The sequence below is a fragment of the Triturus cristatus genome, chromosome 11 (genome assembly GCF_964204655.1).
Source record: "Triturus cristatus chromosome 11, aTriCri1.1, whole genome shotgun sequence".
Taxonomy (NCBI): domain Eukaryota; kingdom Metazoa; phylum Chordata; class Amphibia; order Caudata; family Salamandridae; genus Triturus; species Triturus cristatus.
Window position 1 is genome coordinate 648,687,104 of NC_140594.1, and position 14,037 is coordinate 648,701,140.

Below are 14,037 nucleotides of genomic sequence, written 5' to 3' on the forward strand. Positions count from 1 at the left end.
ACCTGCATGAACCCCCATCTGAAGGGCACTGGTGTAAAGAATGTGGGTAGGTACTAGATGTGTCTAGCAATGATCAGTTCAAACTTGCACATTTCTATGTTGGACTGCCCCTTTCTTACACTTACTAGACTGCCTAGAATTTACCACTAGGCTCGACGTATGGCGACAATGTAGGGCTGTGGGTGCTGGATATTTACATATGACTTGGAGCTGCCCTGGGCTTGATTCCTATAGGATGGGATAGTCCAGATATTAAGGGAGGTGTCAGGCATTACAATAGAGATGTCAAGTCATACATTGCCTCCTGATGGGTTATCCCCTCACCCAAGAACAAGAGAAACTGTTAATTTGCTTCATTGGGGGTTGCTTCTGGCAAAGAGAAGTATCCGCATATGATGGTTCGACCCACTATACAAATGTGGACCTGGGACATAGTGGAAAGGGCATTTAGCAGCAGAGAGATGTATGAGAGAGGTACGGACAGGTGATGGGTATTAAGAGGACCGCCTTGTAGGGCCAGAGATGCTACAGGAACTGATAACTCCCATGACAGTAGAGCACACTTTGGGGAGTTAGAATGGAAGTAATCAGACCATTGAGGTAGAAGCATCTGAAATACTTACATTATAGGCCTAGAACTAGGAGGGACTCACTTCCGAGGTACCAGTGGGAAGGGAAATGAATTTTTGTTATACTGTCAATGGATATATTTAGAGTTATACTGTGTACATCTTGACATAAATCGAGTTGCCTTTATATGCGGATGCTGCTATATGTATGTCAGTCATAAAAAAATGTTAAGATTATGAAATCTGTACCCCGCTGCTGGATTTCTGTGGATTTGCCGGTATGTTGATACATCCGGTTGTATTTGGTTTTTGTTAAATGAAGATAAAATTAAGAGAAAAGTGAATATTAAGAGGACAAGTCTGTAGTCAGAAAGATCAGTTAAAGCCTTTGTGGAGGCTGCCCTGAGGAAATTAGGAAATGAGACTCTCAGGAGAAACAAAGGCTTTGCAATCTGGCTGACCAGTTAATGTTATCTAGGAACTCTTGTCCCATCATATAGTTGTATGATCTCTAGAACATTGAAATATGGTGAGATTTCACCCAACTCCTTCTAGCCCTGACTATGAGAGGCCACATCAATAAGCTTCCAGACGCATAACCTTACTCATTGCTTTAGGATAGGCAGCTATGGGCTGGGACCTGTCACCCTGATTCCAGAACTGTTGGAGCTGCTAGTATATCACAGTTTAAAGTTAAGTTAAAACTGTAACTCGTAGATCTTCAAACTCAATGTGTAATCTGGCTGGTCCATTCGATTTCTTTGGTTTGGTGGAAGAATCTGAATGGCCAATTTTAAGATAAAGGGATTTTGTTCCCTCTGGTGGTGGACATGCTTTAGAGCATCAGCCCAAATACAATGCCTGTAGTTTTCAATTTGTACTTAAAGATGAGGTTGGCTCTTAACAGTGTCTAGTGCACAGGACGTCAATTACCGCCAGGGACAAGCAGCGAGGGCCCTGTGTCCCTTTTACTGCACCACCACAGCCTCAGCCCAGCAGCCCGGGCTTGCATTGAAGACAGAGTGTACAAGCTGCAGGTCTGACTTGCATTTGCACTCTTGTCTCCCTCTTTCGTTATTAGACAGGAGAAGGGAAAAGAGTGAGGAAGGGGGATACTATAAACAAGTAAAAGAGAAAGAACGGAAGAAGGGGCCAGGGGTCTAGAGGAAAGGGGAGAAAGGAAGGGAAAAGAAGAGGCAGGGGATCAGAATGGATAAATGAATTGATGAGGAAAGGAGAGAGGATGAAACGAGAGAATAAGGGAAAGTGGAAAGATTACTAAAAAGATTGGCCAGTACACGGAAGGTAGAGGGTCAAAATGAAAGCAGGAAGTGAATAAAGAGAAGTGATGGCAGTGGAAAGGGGGAGTGCAGAATAGAAACATGGTACAATTGAGGGTCATTTGAAGGTGGGGAATACAGAAAGAGGTGGTGAAAGAAAAGTAAGAGGAATAAAGAGGAAAAGAAATGAAAAAGGAAGACAAGTGAAAAAGGAAGACAAGAAAAAAAGAATATGGAAGAGAGGACGAGATAATGACAGAAGTGAAAGAGAGGAAGGTTAGATATAGAATAACTGATTAAGATTGAGGACCAAGTGACGCTTTGGGAAGCAGGGATGGGAAATGGAAGGTCCTAGGAACTGAAGACAGGAGGGTGAGGGAGATGGATGAAAAGAAGTGGAGTTCAGATATAAGGGAAGCTAAATGAGAGACCAGGCGTCAACGGGCAGGGCAAATGAGCATTAAGGAGAGGGAGAGCCGTGCAGAGGGCAGTCCGTTTCAGTGACTTCTGAACGCCAAACATGGTGTCCTCAGCTCCTTTTCAACTCGCCAGTTATCACTTTGAAATTTCAAGGAAAGTGGCCGGTTCCTGGCGTGCGTATTCTTTTTGACTCATACCGTTAGGATGTGAGGATACGGACCCTGGCCTTAGTTCACTTGTGGCTACACATACCCTCAAATAATAAGAGGGCGCCCCGGTCAAGGGAAACAGGAAGAACTGCGTTGCTGTCCTCTTTAAGGTCACCTGACGGGCGTACAGGAAGGGAGACGTGAGCAGACCGAGTCACTGCAACCGTCGAAGCACAAACGCCGCCAGTGATACGTATACAAATAATAATACGACGCCAGAACCGACGCAGGCCTGGGCTGTTTTTTACCAGATTACGCAAATCCGCCTAGGGCTTGCAACTGAGGGTCTAGTTCAGTGCTTCAGCGTCTCGCAAAGCTGTTGTAACACAAATAGACTTAACTGCACAATTCAGACTAATTGGCCTAAAAGATTAATTAGGACGGCAATCTGAAATGCGTTTGTAAAGTACCTCTGCTAACCCAGTGATGCAGACGGCTCCGCAAGTGAGCAGGAGGTGTACTATTTTAGTACCTCCGCGGCGCGTCCTGACTCTTTGATATGCGTAGAATTAAACACGAGTTTCATGACAAGTTGGACACAAACCTCTACCTCATTAAATACAAAAATAAAAAAGATTGAAAACGTATTGTACTGCCCCCTTTGTGCGTAGAAAGGTTAGTGTTGGTTCCTCCGTGACGAAAGGGCTACATTTGATTCATCCCAGGCCCTCCCGTTGTGCTGTGGGCACTTCCTCCCCCTTATTACCCCAGCTGGACCCATCATCTACGGATTATGCTCGGATATATCCTCATCCAATGTTTATCTTGACTCCGTTTAACAGATATTTCACAGAATATTCTTCCTACTGTTCAATATTTTCCGGTCCCACTCCCAGCACATAATACATTGTCCAGAGAATCATTATTGCACCATGCCCCCCCCCCCCTAATGACTCCTCCCCGGATGTTGTCGCAGCCTCCTTCACCTCATGATCTGAGGTCTTGCATCACCGCTTCTGAGGTTTCTTATATACAAAGACACCCATTTTTATCAACCCTCTGCTTTGCCTTGTGACCTTCCTGTGTTTTTTTTGCCAGCAGTGGGCTCTTCATTATCTTCAATACCTCGTCCTGTTTCTGATCTTTTTATTCTTGAATTCAAAGTACATGTCAAGTGAAAACCTTTCTGTTCTATATGAGGTACATTCGTTCCTCCCGGCACCTAATACTATGATTTTTTTACTGCTGCATTTTAGTCATCGGATCATGACTTTCCCGGCATATTTAATTTTTGTCTATTTACGTGCGTGATTTGGATTTTTAATTGTGCATGTGGGAGTTTTTAATCACTGTATAGTATCTCTTACCAAATGTTTGATATTATGGCTTTTTGTGGCCGAATAAAGTGTCTCTTGACTTGACGAATGTTTGTGTCCTTGGCAAATGGGTTTGGTGTGAACTGTATACATCATTCAGACCTGCTTGTTCTTTTGGTCAGTTCAAGTAGCTGCAAATTGCTGTAGCCTAATCTGTCCCACGTACCTCCTGGGTTTGCTGCTTGCCTCATCGTCTTTTTCTTCTCAAATGTTTTCACTTACTCTCCAGTTTGTTGTTACAAACTTGTCTTCCGCCCTTTCCCTTACTTACCCTATATTTGCAAGAATGTCGAATTCCCCAACACCGTTTCTGATGGATTATGACCAGTTGTTTAGTCAGCTGTGCCCTGTATTGTCTTTGCAGTTCTAGTGGTTAATCGCAAATATTCTACCCTTCACCTATTGCATAGATGTCCTATCTTCCTGGAGACTCTGATCTGCTATTTTTGCCTGGTTCACAACTTTACTCCTCCCTCTGCCTCAGCTTCTTCTGCCTAAATCACTATGATGCGCTTTAACATCTGGTCCTAGGGAAGCTGGAATTGTGTAGTACATTTCCATCATCTGTAGAGCAACAACATTCTGTTACGTTTGTAGTGAGCAACCCGGCTTGTACGTCGTCATGGTCACACATCCGTACATTGGCGATAGATTTGTTGTCAATGAGCGAACAGAAGAGGATGATCTAGAGCGTACAAGTCCCGTCCTGATTAAAGCTCACTCACATCTCCTGTGTCTTTACTTCATGCGCCTATTCGGCCTCACCCCTCTGGCTGCCTGGAGACGGGTCAGTGCATATCCTTTCATATTCCACCCTGTCAGCATGTGGCAGCACTGCCTGTGCCATGTCTGTTGGCAGCAGTCCAAGCTCTGCCACGTGCATTGTCAAGCGTCAGGTGCCTGCACAATCCATGGTTGTGGTGTTGCGTATGGAGATGAGCAGGCCAGCATGAATCTGAAAGCCTGTGCCAGCAGCTCACACACAACAGCTAGGTCTGCAGCAGACCTGCAATATCGCTGAGCTGCTGGACAACACTGGAGGGCAGCAATTATCTGACGCCACATGGTGATCCCACTCACACATCTACGAGGGCCTGCATTATTCTGTCCTCACAGCACACTCGCCCAGAAGTCTCGGGCTTCAAATAAAACATGAACCTATCTTCATGAGTGCCTGTAAATTGGACATTTGCACACAACATAATATGTTAGTGGACATCTGAGAGGTGCCCTTTCTGCCTAGACCAACTAACCAGAAGGATTAAAGAGTGAATGAGAAAGGAAATCACTCACGCCACGGATGATTGACCACATCTGTCCGGAGTGGACTTCACCTGGAATTGTTTCCGCATTAAAATGTACACACATTTCTGAAGATGGATGGGGCAACCAAATGAATTCCAGTCATTCACCTCACCAAGTTGCCCCTCGCCAGCACAGAATGCTGCTCTTGTTGGCATAGCTCTACCAGGTGTGCATATGAGCTCGGTAGCATGTACACTACTCCTATTCAGTGATCCATTTGCGCCAACACCTTGAAATTCAGTATGAATGGGCCACCTCACAAACTTCTTCGACATATGGGACTCAGACCCCAGTGTCATTCTAAGGTGATTATAAAGGCCGAGTATTGGGGTATCGTCTGCAGTAGAAATATTCCAAAACACCTCAAGGGAGATGGTATCTCATGGCTATGAGTGACCAGGTCCTCATCTAAGCCACCAGCCTCACAGAACAGCATCTACTGCAGAAATCCATGGCTCGGACAACGATTCTCTGAGGGAGTCCGAATCATGAAAAGCATCATGAAAAGTGTTACTTTTAGAAAAATCCCATCAATTGTTTTAACTGCGTCTCCATTGACCTGGGTGCTGGTGGAGATCAAAAGACAACGGAGGGCCATTGAAAGAGCTCCTTCCACAGAGAGTGTGCCTAAAGTAGGATTTTTGTTTTAGGCATGGCAAATTACAGAGGGAGGATCATCTCCAATTTAGCAACACTCGCAGCACCCCTTCACAACCTCATACGGATTAGACTGCATTGATATGGTCCACTGATCATGAGAATGCATTCTCAAAAACCATGTCTGTGATACCAAATCAGTGAAGCAGAGCGACACTACCCGAAGGTACTTTGAGCTGAAAGCCAAATTAGTCACTGCGACTCCCGGTTAACTACTGCCGAAGACTTTTTCACATAGTGATGCAGTGCACGTGCCACAAGAGATGTGCTTGCGTAGATAATGAGTTTATTAGCCAGAGAGCAATCTCTAGAAATAGCCTTGACTGCTGCAAAAGAAAACTTAGGGAAGATATTCCTTTCATGACAACGGATCAACACCACTACATTACACACACTCATAGAATTGTGGAGATTGTGCACTGTTCTCAGCAGATTGGTAGTAGGGCTAGTACCGCGCGAGGACTAAAAGAGTAATCCCATCGGTTCTATGAAAGAAAATAATAAAATAGGTACATTATGCTCACTAAGGAACTGCTAAGACAAATGCAAAACTGTGAGAAGGCATGGTTTATTCAGATGATTAGACTACTAGAAGATAGTGTGAGTGGGTGTCACCTATGGAAAGCCATTAACATTCGAACCAGACAAGCCCAGCCCACATCATCAAGGAGGGAGAAAGCACAGTATCCAGGTACAAAATCTGTGCTGATTTTTGCTTATCGCCAGATGGCAGGGACCTACTGGTGTTGAATGTTTAAAATATCCAGTTGCAGAAATTGTCCCATCTACATCCTTTGAGGCTATGAAACCCAAGATACAGAAGGTGGTGGCCACCTATAGACTGTAAGGTACAATCAGTGAAAAATAGCAAGAATTAGGAGTAGATCAGCGCCCTAGGAATTGACCATTGAAATATCATGCCTAGGTGGTCCCCGGCCAATGGTGAATTAGAATGCTTTATGCAAACCTTCAACAAGGTCCTCTGGAGTAGATGAAGAGGTTGAGGGTTCGGTACACAACTTTCTAAGGCTATTTCAGAACACGCCGCACTGCTCCACAACATGCATGCCGTCATCAATACTGTTTGGCTGAGCTGTTAGTGATGTCATTTCTTCGAGAGCAAGACTCTGGAGAGAAGTAGAATAATCAGCTAACAAGTCCGAAAAGATGAACTGGACAGAGCGAAGGGTGCATAGGAAACAAGATTCTCTTGACAGACGGGTAAGAAACAGGCATCTAGGAGGGTAGTTTGAACATCCTGTGAATGTGACCCTTGGATGGTGACTGCTGTCAAAGGCATAATTGTAACGTCCAGGCTTGGACAAGAGAAAGTCACGCAAAAAGAGCCGATGTTCACAAAGGTATGATTATGAGCACTGGTACCAGACGTTAGCAAAGGGGTCCCACTCACAGGAGCAGCCTATCTAAGACACTGGTGTAAGCACTGGGATTCTGAACCTTCATGCCCAGCCCCTTAAGTTCTGTAGAAACTCCTCTAGCATCTCCACCCGATGAGTCTGATGCAGCTCATGGTTTATTAACACAGGGGAAGGCATCTCCAAGGGAGCGGTTTCCTAGGTATACCCTGGGACCACATGCTCGGTCATCCCAAAGGCTAAAGGGCCATGTGTGGTAGTCAGTGGGGTGTCTGCACTAGCATCGGTTGATAGTCCCATTGGTCATGTGTTGGGGAAGAATGTAGTAAGACACTCAGCTCATGCGCCCTGGCACTCATGTATCCATGCACAGAGCAAATAAAAGAGCATATAAAGCGCGAAAGCCCTGTTCTGATTAGAGCTCACGCACATTTCCCATGTTATTTTCCTTCATGCGCTGATGAGATCTCACCACAACTTTTAACCCAGGTCTTTCTCAGCGGCTGTGATCTGCGCTTTGCCTGCCTTCCCTGTGGAGTCTTCACTACTATCAGTTCTTTTAATGCTCAACCCCTATTGTAACTTGGTAATTGTTCTGCATGTTTGCACAGGTCCTTGATGGTCATCTAGTTGTCTACGCAGGCCCTTTTTCTTCATTGTGGGACTCTGATACAGTCTTTAATATTTTGATCATGGAAAAGGAGGAGGTGGAGGTTTGTTTCATCTTTTATTTACTCATGCATAGTCAACAGAATGTTCTCTGTCTAGTAGGAAAGCCACTCGGAATCCATCCTCTTTGGTTATGCTCTCTTTTCAAGTTGTAGTTCTCTTCAGTATCTCTGATTATTATCCTTCGAATCTTCACTCCTTGCCTTCCATCCCTAACACTATTGCAATCCCTATGAGATTGCTACACAGATGTTTTCAGTGGTTCTCCCTGTTCATGCAAGTGGATCATCAACTAAAACTCTACACGTGCCACCGACAGCAGCTGCCCACCTGCGGACCTTGGCTCTGAGCACTGTTTCCACTTTCCTCTGTGTTCGCCTGAACATCTTCTCACTGGCTGCTCCATTTCGTCCACTAGCAGCCCCAGGACCCCTGTTCACTGTCAAGAAGGGTTTGTGTTATAATTTAGTTCTTAGTTTATTTCATCTGTTCCTTTAAAGTATAAGAATGCTAGCACCCTCAGGAATCCTATTGGAATGGTGTTCTGTTGTGAGGTTCTGGTCACTGGCAGTTGGTGTTTGACTGTTGAAGGGAGCATCGCGCTGAAAGCGTGCACAAGTAAATAAAGGCCTAAACCTATTAACCGGTATTGCGACTCATCTTTACAGTTGGCTTCAAATCTGGACTGGCTCTCTTTCTCCCTTTCCTTTTCTCTTTCCTTTTTCGCTAAAGGCCGCTGATCATTCAGTACTCTTAGAATGAACAGGTTGTTTTTTGTTTTTTATAATCCACTTTACTGCGTTTATACAGAAGTACTTCCGTCATCACAATCAACAAAAACTGTCCATTTGGAACCATACTAATATATAAGGGGATTTTGGCAAGAATCAATCATTTCACATCGACTTTTTGTGAAAAGGACCACCACTTCCCTGATATCCTATTGTGTTTGTGAGGACACCCACGTGTAAAATAAGTTGTTTTTTCTTGTTGCGCACACCAATCTACTCCTGGGCGTCCCCGCCAGATCGAGGGGGAGCGTGGTCTCCACAAGCGTTCTACATCCCATTTGGCTACCAAACATACCATCCCAATCAAGGTCTGTTCAGCACGCGGACCTCCATGTTCCTCCACCAGACCTATCAGTACAATACAGGGGTCAACTCAATGGAAAGTCTCAGAACCATTCAAAGTTCCCAACCCACCTCATCCCAGAAGAAACAGTGTTGGGCTGTTCCACGCCATATGGAAGATATCTGCGGCAGGAGGTGTGCAGGTCCTATTTGGTTCATGCAGCATAGGGGGATATGACCAGCATGTAGTAATTTACCTGAATCATGCATCTGTGGGAGGAGATTGCTAATCCCCTGGGCATGAGGCAGACCTCTCTCCAGTAGTCTTCGGCCAAATCACTCACCCAGTTCGCTCATTTCTGTCAAAGAGAATCAAAGCCGTATGGGGCATGGATTATCTGGGAAAGGTATATTCTGGATATTTCTCCTTTTCCCAGGTGTCCCAGGAAAATGTTGGCCTCAAGGGGGCTGTACTTGGAGAGTTGTGTGTCCGGCAAGTGGTGCGACTGCAAGGCATAACAGATCTGAAGGAATCAGAAGAAGTTTGTGTTGGCCAGGGCATAGTGGTCCTTCAGGTCTTGGAAGGGCATCAAATTATCTTTCTTGTAAACATCCCCTAAGTATGTGATTCCAACACATCCCGCTAGGTGAAGTCCTTCGAGGGTGGAGGGATGTTGAAGATACGTACCCTGCCAAAGGTGAGTTATGCCCATTAGGTGGCTGTCCCACGAATAAGGGTAAGGCCACTGTCTAGCAACGAATCAACACCTGGGTGCAGGATAGCATCATCTGGGGTAGCTGAGTGCCATAGAGGAGGCCGAGGCATCCCTTAAAGCGCACCAGGTGGAGCTCCAGGCGGTAGGCAGGGTCATCCCAGCCCCAAGTAAACCAATCATTAATAGGTACCAGTTGTGCCGCCGGATAGTACACATGAATGCCGGACATCCCAAGACCCCAGGTCAAAGGGTGATTTGCTCGCCGAGTGGAATACCTCTTTGTGACGCTTACCAGCCCATTTAAAGGTTGAAAGTTTAGAGGTTAGGGAGTGGAACCACCTTGGGTGAATAGGATAGGGGGAGTTCGCCAGGACATTTAAATAGTGCGGAAGACACAGCATCTTAAAAAGTGGAATGTGCCCCATGGGGTTGAGGGGTAAGTTAGTCCAGCGCCGCAGGTCCAGATCGAGAGGTTCCTCCAGGTGTTTGAAATTAAGGGTCCATGCCAAATCCGGGAGAAGGGACACGTGGATCCCTAAGTATATAAATGAGTTAGACTGAAGGGGAATATTGGGGCACCAGTATCGCCCCTTGGCACCACTTCACACCTGTACCAAAATGAACTTACATGTTTTGATCTGTAGGCCAGAGGCTTCACCGTAGAGCTGTAGAATCGCCAGGCACAGGGGTCCCGAGACGTGTGGGTCACTAAAAAACAAGATAATGTCATTGGTGCATAACGGTATCTGATATTCCACTTCCCCACCTCCATCCTTGTATTTTTGCATTGCACCGTATAAGGCAAGATTAACTTACCAGTAGGATTTGCGCTGCTGTACTCTGAAGCTGTAGCCATTTGCGACCTCATCAGCACGCTGACCTCACCACCCTCACGAAAAGGACAAGGTGCTTGCTGTGGAGCAAGGAGCAGAGAAGAACCCCGGCTCCTCTACTCTTCTGAAGACTGCTGGTAAGAGTAAGGTGAAAGCAAGTCCGCAGACCCGTTTGAGATTTGTTCGAGCTGAGCTGTTTACTGCCTGGAGAGCTCAATACTTTTAAGGCCAAAGACAAACTGTAGTAGTCTTTCTATTGTACATAATAATTAGCTATTCAGAACTGACTATGTCACTGTCATGGAAATAGAATGTTATAGTTTGAACTCCGAGGGGCACTTAGCAGTTGTCCCTGGAAGCTGTGGAGATGGACAGTCAATAAATAAGTCGTTCTCACACTTACCTGTTCCTGTGTGATTACTACACAAACTTTGATGCACATCAATATTGTGGACTTCAACTGGGGTCAGCTTCTAAAATCCACCAGGAACACGGTGTATAGAGTGGAGGAGAAGGCGGAACGAGGGGACTCGCAGGAGGAGCACTGTCATGACCAGGGTGAGTGTGATAGTCTTGAGAGACTACTCATGTGTATTATTTAGTGGGCTATGTTTAGCATGTGTAATAAATACTTCTTTTTACACTACAGATCGATATTGGACTGGACAATTATCTTATAGGGGTAACTGTATTTATTGTGGGTATTTTGAGTTATAAACTCTCATGTACCTTGCTCCTAACTCACACTGAAGAGCCTGTGACTGCTCGACCAGCACTGACTGAGTCAAGTAAGGAAGGGGCTGAGCTTGGCCCAGTTGCTCAGGACCCATGAGCCACTGGACATCAGGAGTAAAAGTACAAACACTCCACATTTGGGCCCAGTAGCTCCTGCTTGCCCCTTGGCCCTCTGAAACAGGCTCTGACGAATATTCTCTTTTGGACTAAATATTACATTTTAAATGTAATCTTTAATTATTACTACCTAGAGCAGGTTGTTAAAATATTTCATTTTAGCATGCAGTCACTTAAAGTGTTTAACTGTACTCCACACCTAATATCAAAGTGTCCAGAAAAAAAACCCCACAATTTAAACCAATTTCAATTTGAGGGGACTATGTCAAGAGTGATAAAAAAACCTGTTCATTCCTGGGCGTGGCCAACGCAGCCAAGATGGCAATTGAGCTCTAACAAGGCTCACATTGCCCAAGTCCAATCTCCACCCATCCTGCCTGACCACGCTCACTGCTCAACCCTTGCCGGGTACCCGATCGTGGGGGGAGCCTCATGGCACCCTACCTGAATACTTTTGGGGCGACGGGAGATGCCCCGACCCACGCTTTTAGAGACGACCGGAGGCCGTGCTGCGAGCAAGATGGAGACTGCGCTGCCACGCCCCGCAGTGCCTAAAGGATGGCTGAATGCTACCTCCACCAGAGCTCGGGGCTGGCGGGTGCCACTCGTCTCGGATCTAATGAGATGTTGCTGGAGGAACCAGCTCAGAAGAGGAGATTTCAGGGAGACGGGCCTGCCACGCGATCCGGCCTAACGACCCTGTGTTGTGCCTGGGACAGCAACCACCTCTGGGTTCACCCGGCCCCGGGCGGCCTCGACAGACATGGCTGCCTGCCTCCCCCCTGTGCAGGTAGGGCAGACTCCCTGTATAGAGACTTGCAGAGGGCCCTGCTCCCTCAGCTCTGCCACCCGGTGAGCTTTGACGGTTGCGGCCCAGTCTCCCCCACACTCTACTGCCAGACTTGATGCTGGCCCAGAAGGGGGCCCATTAGTGAAGATCCTAAGGGACCGGAGGGTATGTAAACAAACTGGCACCACCTGCATGAGACCATCGAGAGTTACTGACAGGGGCCCGTCTTCTGACTTCCTGGAGGGAGCTCCCAGTACGATGAGGTGCCCTGCTGCCTTAAACTCACACTGGCAGTCCAGAACACCACCTGGGTCCTACATTTGGGGTTTACGATCTGCCTGTCCTTGGGCGCCTGTGGAGTGGGCCCTACTTCATTGCTGTGAACTGCGACGGCGACCCCTGGGACTCCCAGCAGGGGGTCCCTGCCTGTACACACCCCTTCCATTGCTCCTCTGCGCTGCTGGGTAGCCTGGCTCATACACAGACTTACCTGCCTGAATGTTAATCAAACGTCTCATGATGACCCGGTCACTGGGGACCCCTCTTGAACTGAAATTTTATTGCAGTACAACAAGAATACAACAAGCCCGTCACTGCTGCGGAGATTACGGGTCATGCTTCCATACCCAGCTGCTGCCTCCCTCCTTGAGTTCTGCCCTGGTGCCGCTGACCTCTCCTGGTGCCTCGAGAGAGGCGAGTGGGTGAGCCCATTTCTCCTGTGCTTAGGACCGACTGCAGGAGTGAGGTGACCACCGGGGGATCCTCCACGGGAGGGCTGCTCGTTCTGCCCTTGTGGCAATCAGACTTAACCTCCTTGACCCTGCCACTCGCTACATTTGGACTGGGGGCTAATTGATGATGGGGTGTGGTAAGCCTTACCCACCCCCACCAGCCCAGACAAAAATGGACCAGTACACCGTCCCCCCTATCGGATACCAGAGATACCACTGGGGTCTCCACAACTGAAGTCATGCCTCACTCCACTGAGAACCTGAGAATGATCCTTAAGGCCATCCAGGACTTGTGAGAGGCCTTGGAATCCAAGGTGAAAGCCTCCCAATGGACCTCTCGCTGCTACATTAAGACCTATGCAAAGTGGCCGATAAAGTGATGGAGGCAGAGACGCGGATCTCCATGAACAAGAACAAAGTCATTACACTCTAATGCCAGGTAACCAAGTTACTGACCTCAGTGGCAGCCTTAAATGAGAGGGTGGAAGACACCGAAAATCGCTCAAGGCGTACAATCTCTGCTTCATTGGACTCCCTGAATCATGGGAAGCCTCAAACCTTACTGAAACTCTGGAGACCTGGTTCCGAACATGGATCCCGGCAGGCAAGCTTTCAGACTTACTTGTTATTGAAAGAGCGCATTGATCTTTAGCCCCCTGACCGGGGCTCCTTTTCAGCCAGTGATACTACACATCCTTAATTTCCTACCCTGGGACATTATCCTGCGTAAAGCGAGCCCAGTCGGACCTCAGACACCTAAACTCCAGAATTTTGATTTTCCCTGACTATACCAAAGCAATGCAACAGCGCCAACGCTCTTTTGAGGACGTGAAACAGAAACTCCATGCCCTTAATCTCTGTAACATGCTTCTCTTCCTGGCTCGCCTGAAGGTCCTCTTCCGTTCTTCCACATTTTTTTGACACCCCAGAACAGGCCTGGTAATTGGCTGCAGAGAAGCGGCCGCTGCATCAAATTGAATTGTGTAATCACCGGGGTGCAGAGTAGGGTGGGGGGGGAGGAGGAGAGAGGGGCGTTTTCCACAGCCCCTTACATGAAATACCTGAGGAAGGTGCTGTAGGTCCAGGAGGCCAAAGATGAACCAGTGGGAAGTGGCCCCGGAGGAGGGAGCCCCAACGTCGATGGAGATGGATGAATCTCTGATGAATAGTCCGCTGATTTTTCGATCCTTTGATGAGGTCCCGGCACTGGCACCCTGTCCCCCACACTGAGTCTGAATACT

General features: G+C 47.1%; 1 protein-coding gene across 4 annotated transcripts in view; it reads left to right on the plus strand.

Annotated features, from left to right (window-relative positions):
• Window positions 1-14,037, plus strand: part of FARP2 (FERM, ARH/RhoGEF and pleckstrin domain protein 2) — a 1,344,877-nt gene that overhangs the window by 268,387 nt on the left and 1,062,453 nt on the right. The gene's annotated exons all lie outside the window — the stretch shown is intronic.